Raw genomic sequence first — 16,652 nt, 5'->3', positions numbered from 1 at the left:
ATCACGAAAGTGAGCAACTCAAAGGATAACATGAAGTCATCAAGACACGTTCAGAAAAGGTTAAAGTCTGTCAGGAAAATGAGAAACTCTGGAGTTATTCCATTGGATTATATCCAAACGTCTAAAAATCTGGCAGATCCTTTTACTAAGGGTCTATCAGGTAATGTGATAGATAATGCATCAAGGGAGATGGGTATGAGACCCACAATATGAGTTGTTCACAGCGGTAACCTAGTCTATATGATCGGAGATCCCGTGAATTAGATGTGGAAGACAAGTTGTTGGTCAACTGAGAGGAGAGTATCCTTACAATTAACAATACCACTCCATGAAGATGCAATACTCTCCTAAATCTGCATGGCAGGTTGATGGTTATCTTAATGTGTTCTAAGTGGCTCATTTAAGCAGACATGTTATCCTGCAGAACATATGTTGAAGAACACACCTATATGAGTCTGATTGTCAAAGGTCGCAATCCATGAGAGTAGGGTTCTCTCTAGTAAACTCATGAAAGGTCTCGGAGTGTGACGCATAAGCTCCACCCGCGAGGAAAACCCATGGTAGCCCAGTATCGGTCAAGGCTTTGTGTGAAGCGAGATTCGCAGGAAATTTGCAGTTCAAGGCCCAGTCCACTGTTCAAGTTGCTTACTAGTGTAACATAGAGTTCTAGGTGGAAGTTCAACTTAAAAGTCTCCACTTCAGTACCGGTATATAAAATAATTTTTTTGGAACCAAAGGCAAATTGTGTGTGCCTCTGGGATCTGGTGGGGGATTGCTGGAATTTTATATATCTATGGGTCAGCCCAATAATAATTTCAGAAATTCCTAATAAATCCTAGAGGCCCACTTAGCCCATTCGTGCAAGGCAATGGGCACTAATAAAGTTTAGTCCCACATTGCTAGTTTAGAGGGAGCTGGACCTCTTTATGAGGGAGGTTCTTTCCCCATCTAGAAACAAGAATAGGCAGTAGCACCGGGCTCTCTCAGAGTTTAGCGACTCTCGGCCATCCGATCGTTTCCTGATGCGTTTTCGTCCGTCGGATCTCGCTCCGGATGGATCTCAGCCGCCGGATAAAAAATAGACGCTTAGTAATGAATCGTGCCCTCTCGTTCGTGCCACCACGTGTGAATTCCATGCCCCCACTGGGGCATTTACATCATTTCACGTACAGGTGTATAAAAGGCTGTGGCGCCCGTGGAGAAACCCTAGCTGCCTCTTCTCTTCCTCCCGCCTCAGCTCTCTCCTCCCTCCAAACCTCACGCCGAACCCTAGCCGCATCTTTTGCCCTTCCTCCCGCCTCAGCTCTCTCCTCCCTCCTTCGCCGCTGGAGCTCGGCTTCCTGACTATCTTCCCCTCAGCCTGCTCGAGCTCTGGGTGGCACGCCACCTCCACCGCCGGCAACCGTCAAGAGATGGCTGAGGCGGCCGCGCTGCTCTAATTGGCGTGCCGCCTCCACCGCTGGCAGGAGGGGGCCGCGGTGGCCGCCGCGCAGCCCGACCAGGAGCTCCCCGGTGAGCAGCCGTTCCCCTACGAGAAGAAGGTGAGGAGAACATGCCCCTGCGTCAAAAGATCCATCAAGAGATGCTCGCGCCAAGAGAGGAATCCATGTCTGCTCCTGTTGCTCAACTGATTCCAGATCGAGGGACGCCTGCTTCTGCTCGCTACGGACGGCGCCCACCGGCCACACAGGTCATGTCTCCTTCCTTCATCCTTCATCTGCAAAACGTGCCAAGAAAGACGAATTTATTCACCTGCATTTTCTCGGTCATTTTGGGCGCAGAAGTAGACTCAGCGGACATTATGTCATGGACGAACTGTAGGCGGCTCTGTCTGATTGACACAAGAAAGTGGCAAGGCCAGCTCCATGTTCCTCTAGCAGAACTGGACCACCAATCGTTATAGTTCTGGTCTCAGGAAGCGGGATGAATTGGTCCATCAACGAACACTTTTGCTGCAGATCTTGGCAGGTAATTGCTAACTTAGCAACACCAATACCTCACATTGATATCCATACAATGTCATCATAGGTGGTTTATTGGTTTTCTTTTGAGAGGGTAGTGATTTAATAAGAATAGTTTGAACTTGAGACTACAAATAATCACAGAAAATATGGGTGTAACAGTTATATGGGTGTACTTAGATCTACTTTGGTGGTGACATCATAGGGCATCACAAAGATAGAGTTGTTGATTTGATTTTCAGCCAATTAATTTCACACAGAATCTATAACGTAAGTTAAGTATTACTACGATTTCTCCCTTAAGTATGATGAATCACTTCGTTTAAAACAGCAGATATTCATTAATGGTGCAAGCTTGTAATAGGTATTGTGACAAATTTGTTTTCTCAATGATGATGAAAGTTGATGAAAGCACCAAAGGAACAATTGAATAAGACATGTTTGACAAGAGAGAAAAAAATTAAGGGGAAGAAAATGATGGACAATCTGTTCATTGGCTGCAGTTTCTTTTAACATAGTTTCACATTGAAGGAATCATAGAGCTATCAAGGTGACTGCAAAAGTTTCAAGAAGTACATGTGGAGTGCATCGAGCATATAGCATGACGTGTGTATAGTCAGCATGTGCAGGTTCATATAGCAGTTCACATCTCAGTAGCTTTTGTTTTTTAATTAGTCAGCATGTGCAGGTTCATATAGCAGTACACATGTGTGAATAGAAACTCTTCATGCAAGGTAGCAGTAAAAGGCCTTTTGATTTTACCTTCGGCACTACAAGCAGCTAAGAAATAGGCCCATTGATAAGTTTTGACCACAAGAATGTTCTAACAAATCTTATCCTTGATTGCAGCTAAAAGAGAACTGACTAGGCCCTGGTCATCTCCGCCCCTGATGGTGCTCCTAGATGTGCTACACATTACCTCCTCGTCTCCTTGGCCGCTTCGCTGCCAGTGGCGTTCGTGCTCGTCGGCGGGACAGTAGAAGGAGCAACTCCGACGTGGTTCCTCGTCGGTTGGACGGTGTTCAGGCGCAACCCCAGCACCCACTGAGTACTGCCTCGGATACAACCTCCCTCAGTGAGCTCCACCTTCCCCTGCTCTGCTTCGGCTACTGTATGGGACATGGGCAGGGCTATGATGATCAGTTATGGCTGATATAGGCATGCTCTCGAGCAATCGAGGCACTTGTGGGTATTAATTTGGATCCTCCCTCGTTTCTTTGAGTCATTTTGATCACGTTCTTATTTTAGTGGCTCCTGTCCTTGGATGGTCATTTCTGATGAGTGATAACCAGGGCAGTTTCACCCTCGTGAGAACATATTGATCTGGTGATCCATCCAGAAATAAGACCCGTGGCAAGTTCCCTGGTTCCTCAGAGCTCAGGCACTTTCGGCCGTCGGATTGATTTCCTTATGCGATTCTAGCCGTCGGATCTCGCTCCGGATTGATCTCGGCCATTGGGTCGAGCCCGAGCTCCTGTAGCAATGAATAGTTACACCCGCGATGAGATATCTCGTGCCATCACGTGTGAATCACGTGCCCCATCGGTCGGAAGCCATTCTTGCTAGGGGAATGATGATTAACCGTCGCTGAAATAAGTGTGCCTTTGAGCAATCGAGTTACCTGTGGGTATCAAGTTGGATCCTCACTCTTGTCTCTAGAATCCTTTTTGATTTTGTGGTACTTATTGTTCTGTCCTTGGATGGTCATTCTTGTTGAGTGATAACCAGGGCAGCTCTACTGTATAAACAGATTGATCTAGTGTAAGAGATGATGGGGGTAGGTTATATGATCGAGGAAAGGCGAATCTGAGCCCACTATGCAATAAAACTGCACCTACCTCCCCTAATGTGTGTAGTATTGAAGGCAAAAAAGAACTTTTCATGTCTTGCTACTTTAAAATTCAAAAAAGGTTCATTCTTCCTTTGCTGGTTACTTAACCATGATTTTTGTTTTGCTTTGGTTCTGGTTGAGATACTAAAGGTTGTTTATATATGAAAAGAACAAACACTTGTAGTTTTGTATGCCTCAACTGTTGCTTAGGATCCAGTGTTGTAGTGCTTTGCCTAATTACAAATAACTCTAATCAATAATAGTGGTTCTTTCCTTCTAATTTGAACTGAGAGAGAGCCACTGATTCTTGATCTTAAGGTGACCCCATTTTTCTATGCCTCATGCTCATGCTGCTCTATGTTCCCTTTTAAAAATTCTTGCTTGCATTTTGGGTTGGTTTCTGCTCCATGTTCCCTTTTAGCGTTTCTTTCCATTGTTGCTGCACTCCCTTTTGGGCGTTCATTTCATGCCCCGGATCTTGCAAATTGTGCCTGTGCCGAGCTTGCTTTAGAGTACGGGCTGCAGAGACGTCAAGGACCTCAAGGTGAGACACATTCGATTAAAGACGCGGGACTCCTCTCCCCGTCAATCTCGCGCTGCTTCTGCTCACCATCCCTCTCTCTGACCGCTGCAGGTAACCGATGTTGTGGAGCTGGACGAGGTTTCCGCGCAGTTCATCGACCGCCTGTTCTTCCTGGAGAAGGTGAGCAATCGTCATCGATCCATCAAGCTAGCTCTTCGTCATGCATGGAGATTGATTGCAGACAGTCCTTTTTCTGCTGGTTACAAATTCCAGGTCTAGACATGATTTACTCTGCCAGGCGGCAACACTCGAAGCTCACAGGATCCTGAACCTCAACAACAACCCCTACTTTTCTGAGCCCTAATGCAAGATCAATCACGCCTGTTACTTCAAGCTAGAGTGTACTCTAAAGTAATCTGAAGTCTGAAGATTTGATAGCTCTGGATCATCATCATGCATGTGGGTGATGTGTTGATACATGCTCTCTGCATGCATATGTTGTTGTTCATTCTGAAACAGACCTGAACTTAACTTCGAGTCAACTTCGTCCATGGCAGGTTGCAACGGCCGTGACGGCGTTGAGGCTCGGGCGTGTGGCCTTCGACGTGGAGCAGGCAGAGGAGGAGCGACTACTACCCCAACGGCAGCCTCTTCTCCCTTGTCCACGGTCAGTGCCTCTTCTCCCTTGCTGGTTGCTTTGCTCCTTTTATGTTGTTGTACACCGAAATGAAATGTATGCACTGAAATGAAATGAATATACTCCAATTTGAAAAGGAGGTGTTGAGCTGCGCCATGAATAATAATGCAATAATCCTCTGTTCTCTTTTTCTCTTTTTCTTTTGCAATCCATCACTGCATTATTATTCATGCCACCGTCCTCTACTCGGGAGACACTCTGTTTCGGATGCTTTGTTTTTATTATTGTTCCTTCTGGTTTCTGCTGCTGTACTCAGCCCAAATATGATGTGTGTGTGTGTGTCTATATATATTCTTTGTACTTCCCTTGATTATTTTAGTGAGCGGAGTTGTGATCTGTAATGCCAATTTTGCATTTCTTTTGTTAGCAGAATCATGGTCTGTAATGCCAATAGGCAAGGAATCTTTTTGTTTTATGCATCAATGTGCCGGTACCATGTATTTGATTTTGTCTTGGTACACACATGACTTGATCATGTGAATGATCAATGCCAGTCACATTATGGTAGTTCTTTTACAAGCAACAGAATTTAGCTAATCCCTCCTACTGTATAGAGGCTGCCTCAACATATTCCCTCTTTAGTTTCTAGTCTCCTACTGTTACGGTTTAATTTCCTTAGAGTTTCTTTGTGATAGTCTAATGGGCAGTCATTGTTTCTTTATGCGTGAAAGCACAAATTGTGAAGGAAATAAAATGCATGTATGTTCTATTTACTCTCTCTTCCCCCGCCTCTGATATGTCCACCAAACTGTTGGGTTCACTTGAAGTCAAGGATGTTATTAATTTAATCTTGCAAGAATTTTTATAGAAAATATATAGTTTTACTTAACGACGAGGGCTCACCCTCGGATTTCTGTTATCATAAATCAGTGTCCTATAGGAGATAGAAAGTATATAGCAATTTTTTTAGTTTTCGCAATGTTTGTGTCTTTCATGTTCAGTTGGTCAATTAGTGTAGTGCTTATTGAACTTCTTTTGGAAAGGAGACCAGTAAGAAGATGTCACCATGCATCTCAGTGCCATTGACTTTTTGCTTGGGTACACTATTTTTGGCTGTAACATTCTGAATAATACAAGTTTTAGAGTGGTTGGGCTTTTTTAGAACCGTTCGTTGATGTCGATCTAACGGCAGACAAATACGAAGTACTGGGTAGTACTCCGATGAAAGTACGTGAAAGTACCAAAACGAGTGGGGCCGGTACTCGTGACAAGGTGGGGACGCGTTTTAATATAGGGGCAGTTTAGTCCTAGGAAAATTTGCACGCGCCGCCCCTCTCGTCGAATGCAAAACCGCCGCCATGGTGCTACATCTTCCACAATTACTCATCGACGGCCATCTCCGCCCTCTCCTCCAAGTCCACCGTAGTCATCTCCTCCTTCTCGCCGCTGCAACTTCTCTCCACTCAGGCAACCCCCCCCCCCTCTTCCATCGAAGCAAGAATCGGCAGATCGAGCTGATGGTCGGCGGCGAGAACACCGACTTCGTGCAGATCGCCGGCGGCGACCAGGTCAAGTTGGCCAGGTTGAGGGAGATCCGTTCTTGGTTTGACAACACAAGGCAGATGAGTTGGACGGCAATGGCCACTCTCAAGAATTTGACGAAGAAGGAGAGGGCAAAGCTTTGCCCCCCGCCCGCACAACCGATTCACAAGATCGAGATCCTCCTCTGGGCGATGGAGCAGGCCAATTCGTCCAGTAAGTGGACCAGGCGGAGGTGGTGGGCGTTCAGATCCAGGGTAGAGCATCCACTAGATCAGGAACCCACCATGCACGAGGTGTCGTTGCAGATTGTGCAGCCTCCAACCGAGTCATCGGAGACTTCGAAGCACAAGATGAGGAGGACAGTGGTCGCGACCTCGCTTCCCCGCCGTTCTCCACGATTCCCTCGCCGCTCTCCTCGTCTGAACGGCGGCGGTAGCTATGTTTAGAGTAAGCTTCCCCACTCCTCATCTTCCTACTGCTCGTGCTTACATCGTGGTGATACTGATCGTAATAGCTCAGAGAGGGAATGCTATATGGCATTTTAATCTCAATGAATTGCATGAATATTTGAGTACATGGATTTGGAGGATGATTATGATGTATGTGAACCCTAGGCATCATATGAACCCTAGGAAAAATTAGTAATGTTCTAGTGGTAGACACTGAAATATTTTGGTACACACCGGTAGGCACTGAAATATTTCGGTACTGCCCTAGGCAAAATTTGTAATGTTGTAGTGGTGGACACTGAAATATTTTGGTACACACCGGTAGGCACTGAAATATTTCGGTACTGCCCTAGGCAAAATTTGTAATGTTGTAGTGGTGGACACTGAAATATTTTGGTACACACCGGTAGGCACTGAAATATTTCGGTACTGCCCTAGGCAAAATTTGTAATGTTGCAGTGGTAGACACTGAAATATTTCGGTACACACCGGTAGGCAATGAAATATTTCGAAAATTTCAGTACACACCGATGCACACTGAATTATTTCAGTACTGCAATTTCAGTACACACCGGTACACACTGAAATATTTCAGTACTGCAAATTCTATACAAAGTTGGCATTTTGTCATTTATTTGTGAATTAATCCATGCATCATATGTCCTAACTTTGTACATGAGTTTGGGTCAATTTCATGTCTATTTATTGTTAAAATTATTGTCATGCCCTGAAACACAAGACAAGTCACTGACCCAAGCTTGCAAAGATGTCATATCAATGTTGCTGATATGAATATGCATGTTTTCACCAAGTCTTGTGTCTGAATTAGAACTGAGCATTTTTTCTTGATGGTATCCATGGATCTAGAACTCCTATGAATTTGCTCATGTTGGATGTCTTGTTGTCCATCATTTGTACTAGCATTCCGTGCGATTAGATGCCATGACAAGACCCCTGGCAAATTTATTCTCTTGCCTCCAACATCCCATGTGTGTTTTGCAAGAAAAAACCTGGAGTTCACCAGGCTGGCTGAAGTTGTGAGGCTGGGAGGCTGATAGTGCTGCTACTGGCTGATCCTTCTTCTTTCAGCTTTTGTTCGTCCTTTCTCAAGTCGTTGGACCAGGGCTACTTCCCTATGTGCTGTTAATGTATTAAGTAGTTCCTTCGAATTTGTAGTATTAGTTAGTTTGAATGTGGAAGTACCTTAATTTTTAGGAACGAAATGTTGCTTTGTATGACCAAGGGTTTGATACCTTAATCTTTGGATAATTAATTATGTGCACTGTTGGATGTGGCGCACAACGAAACGCCTCTACCATTGATACTAGTTCAACATGTCGGTCCAATTAGAGACCAACCACTACCATATAGAGCAGTTAGCATTTCATACTACAACCTAGCACGTACAAAACATCACACAGTGGAATAATCCCAGCGAGTAGACCACTAAATACCGAAAACATCACAACATGTCAGAAGTGTTTTAAGCATTTTATCGTTGCAAAAACCTTAGAAAATTCATACAAATGCCGACAACCTTAGCAAACTAGTCATGATTGCTTTTCATGTTGATACAAAGATGTAGAAAAATATTGGGTCCGTTTACAACCTTAGCAAACTTGCTTCTCATGTTTACATCACGGCCGCCGGGTGAAGGAGGAGAAAATCCCACCTACCTAACATGAGTTTTCTCACACACCACGGCCTGCATACGACTACAAACCCAGTGATATGGGCCACGATGCAGGCCCGTGGGTGGTTACAGAATGGAACACCAACAGCACGAGCCCTACGACCCCCACGATCACGATAACGACGAGCGCCTCCCTCATGCGACGAACCGCCTCCCCCAGAACTCAAAAAGGCACCTTCTCCTCCATTCCTCCCTCATTATGCGAACCACGTCCATCTACTCCACAAACTGCAACCACCGTCTCTGTCTCAAAACCGCCGTCGCTGGAGAAGGGCAATGGCGGAGGAGCCGTCTACCAAGCGTCGGTGTGGCGAGACGTCTGACCAGAGCATCAAGGAAGAGCAGAGCATCAAGGAAGACGACGTTCAGGTCCCCGGTGAGAAGCACGACTACACCACCAAACTTGACAAGGTGGAACTCCACGGCAAAGAGACGCTGGAGGTCGTCTGCACCAGCAATCCAGACACTGCCGACGAAATGCTCAGGAGGCTCTTCATGAAAGCCGCCGGCATGTATCCTAGATTCGTCGGCGTTGATGTGGAGTATACCAGGGATGACGAACCTCCGCAGTACGCAGCAGTTCTGCAGTTATGCGTGGAGGAACTCTGCCTGGTGTACCACATCGCTGCGGCCACAAAATGGTGAGCCATCCTACTCATATACCCTAGTTTCTCAACTACATGTACTTGTGTAGATTGTGAAGTGGACGCACTAGTGTGGTTTCTCAAGTACATGCACTGGCATAGATTTTTACCCTGATGCACTGGATTAGTATCTTAAAATCTTGCACCAGATTAATCACCAAACTTGATATACTAGTGTAGTTTCTGATCTTGATGCATTAGTGTTGTGTCTACCGATGTGGATGCATTAGTGTTATTTTCTGAAGTTGATGCACTGGACTAGATGTATTAGTGTTGTGTCTACTAGTGTAGTTTCTGATATACTAGTGTAGTTTCTGATATTGATGCATTAGTGTTGTGTCTACCATTGTGGATGCACTGGACTAGATGTATTAAAAGTTGTTTCTGAAGTTGATGTAGTGAAGTAGTTTGCTGTAGTGTTATTTTCAACTGTATGATCCAAAAAGAGCAATAACATCATGTACTTCATGCATTCATCACTCGTATTGTTTGGTTCTAGCACTAGCATTGTAACACTTTGCCACAATTTTTGCCAAGTTTGCCTAAGGTTAGTTCATCAAAATGAGGGCCACAAGTTGGCAAGCCTAAGGGAATCTTGCCACACTTTTTGTGTGTATGCCATGTGGGACCCAAGTGTGGCTTGCCTAAGGTGTGGCTTGAACCAAACACACACCTAAGTTGGTCAAACTTGCCTAACCTTAGGTGTGGCAATCTTTGGCAAACTTAGTCACAAACCAAACAACTCTTAAATCTTCAAAATTACTACTAATCTTCAATATGTCTCTCCCCTTGAAGGCCCAAGCGCCTCAAGAGCTTCCTCCAGGAGAAGAAGTTGTTCACCTTTGCCGGTTTCAGCATTCATAATGACAAACAGATGCTGAAGATGTCTGGTTTGGAGATCAACCCCGAAAAGTACATCGACATTCAGAAAAACTATAGAGTTCCATATGCCTGCAGAAAGAAGCAGTACGACTCCTTGGCTGATGTTGCAGCCAGCGTCATCCACCCATTTTACCAAAACATGAAGAAGAAGATCAACAGGACCGAAGACCATAAACTGTGGGGGATCAGCCCGCTGCCAGACTACCTCATCGAGTACGCAGCGAACGATGCGTACGCCACCTACAAGGCTTGGAAGATAATAGACAACATCAAATCAGGTGTGGAAATTTTAGAAGCACAGGAGGCTGACCCCTACTACCACTGCCACTACGCGGCATGAAGAGAGATCAAAGTCTGCCTTCAAGTTGCTAGCGCCGTGTCCTTTTATGATATCTATGTTTCTTTGTTGTTCGGTGTGTCTGAATATGTCCTATGGTGTGTCTGAACTTATGCTGTGCGGTGGTTGATCTGCCGTTTATCTTAAGAGTTTGCTGCTACTCTGGTTTAGTGTTCCAAGTTGTTAATACTATTTTGGTGATGCATGATAAGCCTTGTACAATGCTTGATGAGTACGGTGGTGCATAGAAAAATAAACAGGTTTTTCTGAAGCACCGGTGCCTATTTCTACAGGAGAGACGCCTAGTTAAGCGTCTACCCTGTACAAAAAAGCACCTGTGCTTAAGAAAAGCTTCGTATTTTGTTATGCATTATTTCAAATTCATAGTAGCTTGTGAATGGAACTTTGTGGCAGCCAGCCTCTACCATTGATACTAGTTCAACATGTCGGTCCAATTAGGCCTTGTACAATGCAGGGTGCTTAGGAGAGGTGCTTAGAGAAATAAACCAGGTTTTCCTTAAGCACCGGTGCTTATTTGTACAAGGTAGACGCTTAACTAGGCGTCTCTCCTGTATAAATAGGCACTGGTTCTAAGCACATCCCTAAGCACCTTGCATTGTACAAGGTCTTAGAGACCAGCCTCTACCATATATAACAGTTACCATGTCACACTACAGTCTATAAAACATCACACAGTGGAATAATCATAGCTAGTAGAGCATTAGTTACCAGTTAATAATAGTTGCAATCCATCACAAGCAATAGTACCTAGATATGAGTAGATATAGGTACGGTAATACACGACAAGTACTCGCAAACAAGAGCTAACATAACAAGTTCTAAATGAGGTGGATGGTGATCATCATCCTCAAGTCATGGCGACTGGTGTTCGCAACAGTGAGTAGGATGGCCTGTCCTACCCGAAGATTCTTGCCACGAAGGAACTTCTTCCACCCTGCCCTTCTCAAGATAGTGCGACCGTCCGTGTCCACTGCATAGGCACAGCTGGTGATGGAGCCCGTTCTAGTAAGGCGTAGTCCAGCAGCCATGCCTTCTTCGTCCGGGTCGATGCCACAGCTATCAAGTAACCTCTTAGGTAATTTCTGAAAACAGTTGACATGATATATGATCATGTCACGTGCAATTATCAACAAAGCATACACTTCAAGACACATATATCATTGGATTCAACACTGAGCATATATATCATCACATCACTACACTATACGCCAAGCATCAAATTACTACAGTAATTAGGCATATCATTAGATTACTGCGTACACTAAGCATATCATCACATATTACTACACTACATGCATGTCATAAAATTCTTCACTAAATGAATTCTAAACTAGGCCTCTCATCACAGTACTACAACATGCATATCATATGAACTACTACACTAACTAAGCATGCATATCATGTAATTACCACACTAAGTAACATACCATGATATGCCGTTTAACATTCGTCTTTGTGAGGCGGGTCACGAATGGCTTCCATAGGTAGTCTTCACGTAGCGGAAGCATGTCCCAGAGGTTGCCGATTTCCTCGTCACCCAGTCTGAGTCCTTGGGCATACAGGTGTTCAACAAGTGGGTTCTCATCATCATCTGAATCAGCACCATCTTCCTCCTCATGAACTTCATCCTCACTATCCGGAATCAAATTTAGATAGATAACAGAAATCCTGGGCCTATCTCTTCTGAAGGAGAAGCTGATCAATTCACCCCCACTAAGACGCATGCGGGCGATGAAACGATCCCAATCATCTCCTCATATCTGGGTTATCTTTCGCCCCTTCTCGACCTGCATAGTGTATGGGCCCCCAAGAGCATCGAAGGTCACGGTGTCTCCGATGAGCTCATTGAATGGCAATCTCACATTGTATGGTACGATCTGTGTAAGATAAAAACAAATAACAGACACAATACATTAGTGGAAATAGCAAAAAAAAGAATGTACTGTCAGAAGGTTCATATAAATTGTTACCGCTGCAACAACAAAAGAAGGCTGGAAGTAGATGCCGAACAGCGTGGCAGTAGAAAGGCTGGTCCGGCACCGTGAGTTGCAGCGTCCACATGGTGCTTCCTCCATTCTACACAGAACATGTTGAACTCTAAGTTGAATTGTACATAGTACAATACAAAGATCATACATATAATAAATCATAGTGATAACCTATACTGGCAATGGCCAATCAATCTATTTACTATCATCTACGTAATAAAGCAATGCCAATGACAATGGCAATGCCCGTCTCATCTAAACCTGGGAATAGTTCGGCATCCAAACTAAAACCAGTCCAATCCACGGCACACATCAAAACCAAACCAATCCAGATATTTTCATTTAGAATCTAGACCAAACCGAACTATACATGCTCGTCATCCAACCCAGTCCAAACCGTTTCCAACTTTTGGATTGAATCCAAAGGTTCAAACCGTGGACAAAGCCATATGCGAGGGCACGTCATGAATCTAGATCAGACATGACATCGAGAGATCCGACGAGCTCTGGCCGGCAACAGCCAATCGGCTCAGATCCGCCTCCGTAGGGAGACGCGGTTGGGGAAGGGAAGAAGAGGGGAGATCTCACGTACTTGCCGGAGTTGGCGGCCGCCGCGCACCGGTAGCGAAGAGAGGGGTCGTCGGGAGATGGCGGCGGCGGCGGCGCTGGTCGAGAAGGGGAGAAAGAAAGATGTGGAGTGGTCGAGACGGGGAGAAAGAAAAATGTAGTACATGTGGTGGCGTGGTTGTGTGGATGACAAGGGGACCCACTTGTGAGACCGATAGCAATTGATGGCAAACCGCAGGAGGTGCACGACCGCGTGCACGACCGCCACGTCCCCACGTGGAATGGGGACGGCCGGGTGGGTGTGTCAAGTCAAATCGGCACCCGCGGCTTCTCGGTAACGCCAACAGGCAGCAGCAGTGCATTTCTTCCCCAAATCGGGTAGAAAACCCTCGTCCTCTCCCGAACCTAACCACCCTCTCTTCCTTCCTCACCACCTCACCACCCTCTCCTCCTTCCTCACCACCCTCCTCCCTTCCTACGCCTCCCTCCTCCTGTCTTCGACCGACGATGAAACGCGGGCGTGAAGATGCGGCGGACGAGCCGGAGGCAACCATCGGAGCAGAGCAGTCTGCTGCCGTGGCTGCAGCCGTGGGTGGAGCGGCTGAGTCCGCCGTAGCGGTGAAAGTTGGCGGTGCAGCGACCGTTGTGCCTGCTCCCGCTGCCATCGCAGCCGTGGAGGCACCCGTCGGTGAGTAGAAGGTCGGGGAAGATCTGGAGGAGGAGGAGATGAGAAGGCTTAAGCGCAAGGTGCATGACGAAATCGAAGAGCTCTACGAGGAGAACGCCATAAAGGAGTTTGACGTAGATTGCAGGAAGGGCAGGGACTTCGACGAGGATGCCATCGACGAGCTATCTGAGGTAGTACTCTGTTTTTTGCTCTGTTTTTTTATGACATTGGGGTTTTTCTTGTTAACTAGATGAGCATCAATTTCACTTGGGCGTGCTAGTTGTACATATGTAGGATTGTAGGGATTTAGCATAGATCTTCATGTTGGATCTGGATTTTTAAATTTGATTCCAGCAGATACTCTGGTTTTTTTCATGGCATTGAGGTTTTTCTTGTTAACTAGATGAGCATCAAATTCATTAGGGCGTGCTAGTTTTACGTATGTAGGATTGTAGGGATGTAGCATAGATCTTCATGTTGGATGTGGAATTTTAAATCTGATTCACATTCTGATTCCAGCAGATACTCTGTTTTTTTCATGGCATTGGGGTTTGTCTTGTTAACTAGATGAGCATAAGTTTCACAAGGGATACATTAATGAAAGAAGTGGGGTAATGAACCCAAATACAAGAAAATGTTCATGGCAGGGATACATTAATGAAAAAAGTGGGTTAAACAATGGATATATGGCAGGATTCTCCATTGGCTTCCCCAGGACAGTGACAAAATGCTGCAGTTCCTGATTCATTTTAGTTTATGTAGATGAATTAATTTGCACACATGTTCATAGATGATCAGTTTGCACACATGTTCATAGAGGATCCATTTGCAAATTCTGTACAGATTTCCATTTTGCAAAGGAAGTGATTGCTCCCTTAATAATTATGGGCTGACACAAAATCAAAACATTTCATGTAGCCAATTTTCCCCAGTATATTATCTAGATGATCACAGCCACATCTCTCATCAATATGAGCAGTGAGACACCCCATAGCTCCTTTACCAATTTCCTTCTGAAACTTATCAGGGTCTAACAATGTTGGAGAAGCAGTATTGCCGCTGTCAGAAAGAATAATGGTTTCTTCATTCCAGTAGATAGAACAAACCCCCCTTGTGTGAAACATGGAGGAGTACAATGAAGCCATTTTTCTGATTCCAATCAGAATTACACCTGTAACAAGTATCAAATATCATTAAACCAAGCCAGTTCATGAAGTCTTTCATGTGTTAATTATGTACTACTTGTGCACTAATCTATAAATGCAACTATTCCACCGTCCATATTTATGCATGTCAATTTCTTTGGCTCAATTATGTATGTGCACATACGCCTTATTTCTAGCGAATAGATAGTTGCCATGTTACACATGTGTACTTTCAAAACATTGTAATTAAGGCAATGTACCATAATAGATTAGCTGAGTTCTTCTATGTGTACTAATTCACTAATTCACAGGAGGATGACGACGACGTGGACTACGGCATGGACAGCAGGCACAGCAAGAGCCGCTACACCCTGAGGCATCTGATTGCTGGCAAGATCAAGTACCGTTTCTTTGGCAAGATTGGGTGCCCTTTCTGTTGCAAGGTGATCGGTGGCGGCATAGATGGCATGATCCAGCATGCCTTCAGCACTGGCAATGGACATGGTAAGAACCATAAGGCCAGTACTCTGGCTAAACATGCGGCCTATGCACGCTTCCTCGAGATTGTCAAAGTCAATGAGCCCTACAACCTCCATTGAAGAAGGGAGAGAAGTGATGTGCTGCTAGAGTGCTGCTGCTGCCCCAGGACCGCCGTGTCCTCTTATGTTATCTATGTTTCTTTGTTGTTCGACTCTAAAATTGATGTCCTATGGTGTGTCTGAACCTATGCTGTTTATCTTAAGAGTTTGCTGCTACTCTGGTTTAGTGTTCCAAGTTGTTAATACTATTTTGGTGATGCATGTTAAGCCTTGTACAATGCTAGATGCTTAGGGTGGTGCTTAGAAAAATAAATAGGGTTTTTCTGAAGCACCGGTGCCTATTTCTACAGTAGAGACACCTAGTTATGCGTCTACCCTGTACAAATAAGCACCTGTGCTTAAGAAAAGCCTGGTTTATGACTATGGTAGTTATAGCTTGGCATGATTAAGTTTAGTGTATAACTCAGCATGATTATAGCTTCACAAAATTAAAGCATGCAAATGATTGCCGATTCCACCTATTGCCAAATCAAGCTTTGTACTGATGATGCATTAGATATTGCTATAAGTAGAGGATGCTCATGATTGCCAAAAGTACCTATTTCCACTTTCTGATAAGAACTAAACGTGTATGAAATGATGCTAAAAGTAGAGCATGAGCATGAGCATTTATCAATTGATGCTACCTATTTGTGTTTGAATGGGCTCAATAAAGCTGGTGCTGGTTTATGCTCTCTGCGTGACCGTGATGGTAACGAAGACACTTGGTTGGCTATGGTCTTGCTGTCAAATTTAAGTTTCAGTTCTTTAAGACTCTTTGTTTTTGCTGCTTCCTCGGGATCGACTAGCTTTCTCGAGCGTCCACGTGCTCTCTTCCTTTTTGGGGAGTTGGGTGCACCACTTTTGGGGGAGTTGGGTGCACCGGTATCCTTCTGGGAGTTGGATGTGTCGGGTTCGTTGGAACCATCAGGATTGTTGACTAATTGTACGTCGTCTTCTGAACCATCAGGTAGAACTGCTTGCTAGGCATCGTACACCTCCTTCTGTATAAGAGAGAGTGCTGCGTTAGTTCTAATCATGAGACTTATGAAATAAATGATATATTCCTGATGTAGCACTAACCGTTATGGGGAACTTATATGATTCGAGACGAAGTGCGTTGCAATTTGAATGCAGTAAGGCTGTACATATTTTCCACCTGAAAATATCTATCCTTGCCTATATTT

General features: G+C 44.8%; 1 long non-coding RNA gene across 1 annotated transcript in view; it reads left to right on the top strand.

The window, feature by feature from the left end:
• Positions 1-4,839: 4,839 nt before the first annotated feature.
• Positions 4,840-16,652, top strand: part of LOC120970329 (uncharacterized) — a 28,837-nt gene continuing 17,024 nt past the window's right edge. The window contains exon 1 of the long non-coding RNA XR_012188486.1: positions 4,840-4,982. This is a non-coding gene — a long non-coding RNA (uncharacterized lncRNA). The remainder of the gene's footprint in view (positions 4,983-16,652) is intronic.

Source organism: Aegilops tauschii, chromosome 7, assembly GCF_002575655.3.
Source record: "Aegilops tauschii subsp. strangulata cultivar AL8/78 chromosome 7, Aet v6.0, whole genome shotgun sequence".
Taxonomy (NCBI): domain Eukaryota; kingdom Viridiplantae; phylum Streptophyta; class Magnoliopsida; order Poales; family Poaceae; genus Aegilops; species Aegilops tauschii.
This window is presented reverse-complemented; position numbering and strand designations above follow the sequence as displayed.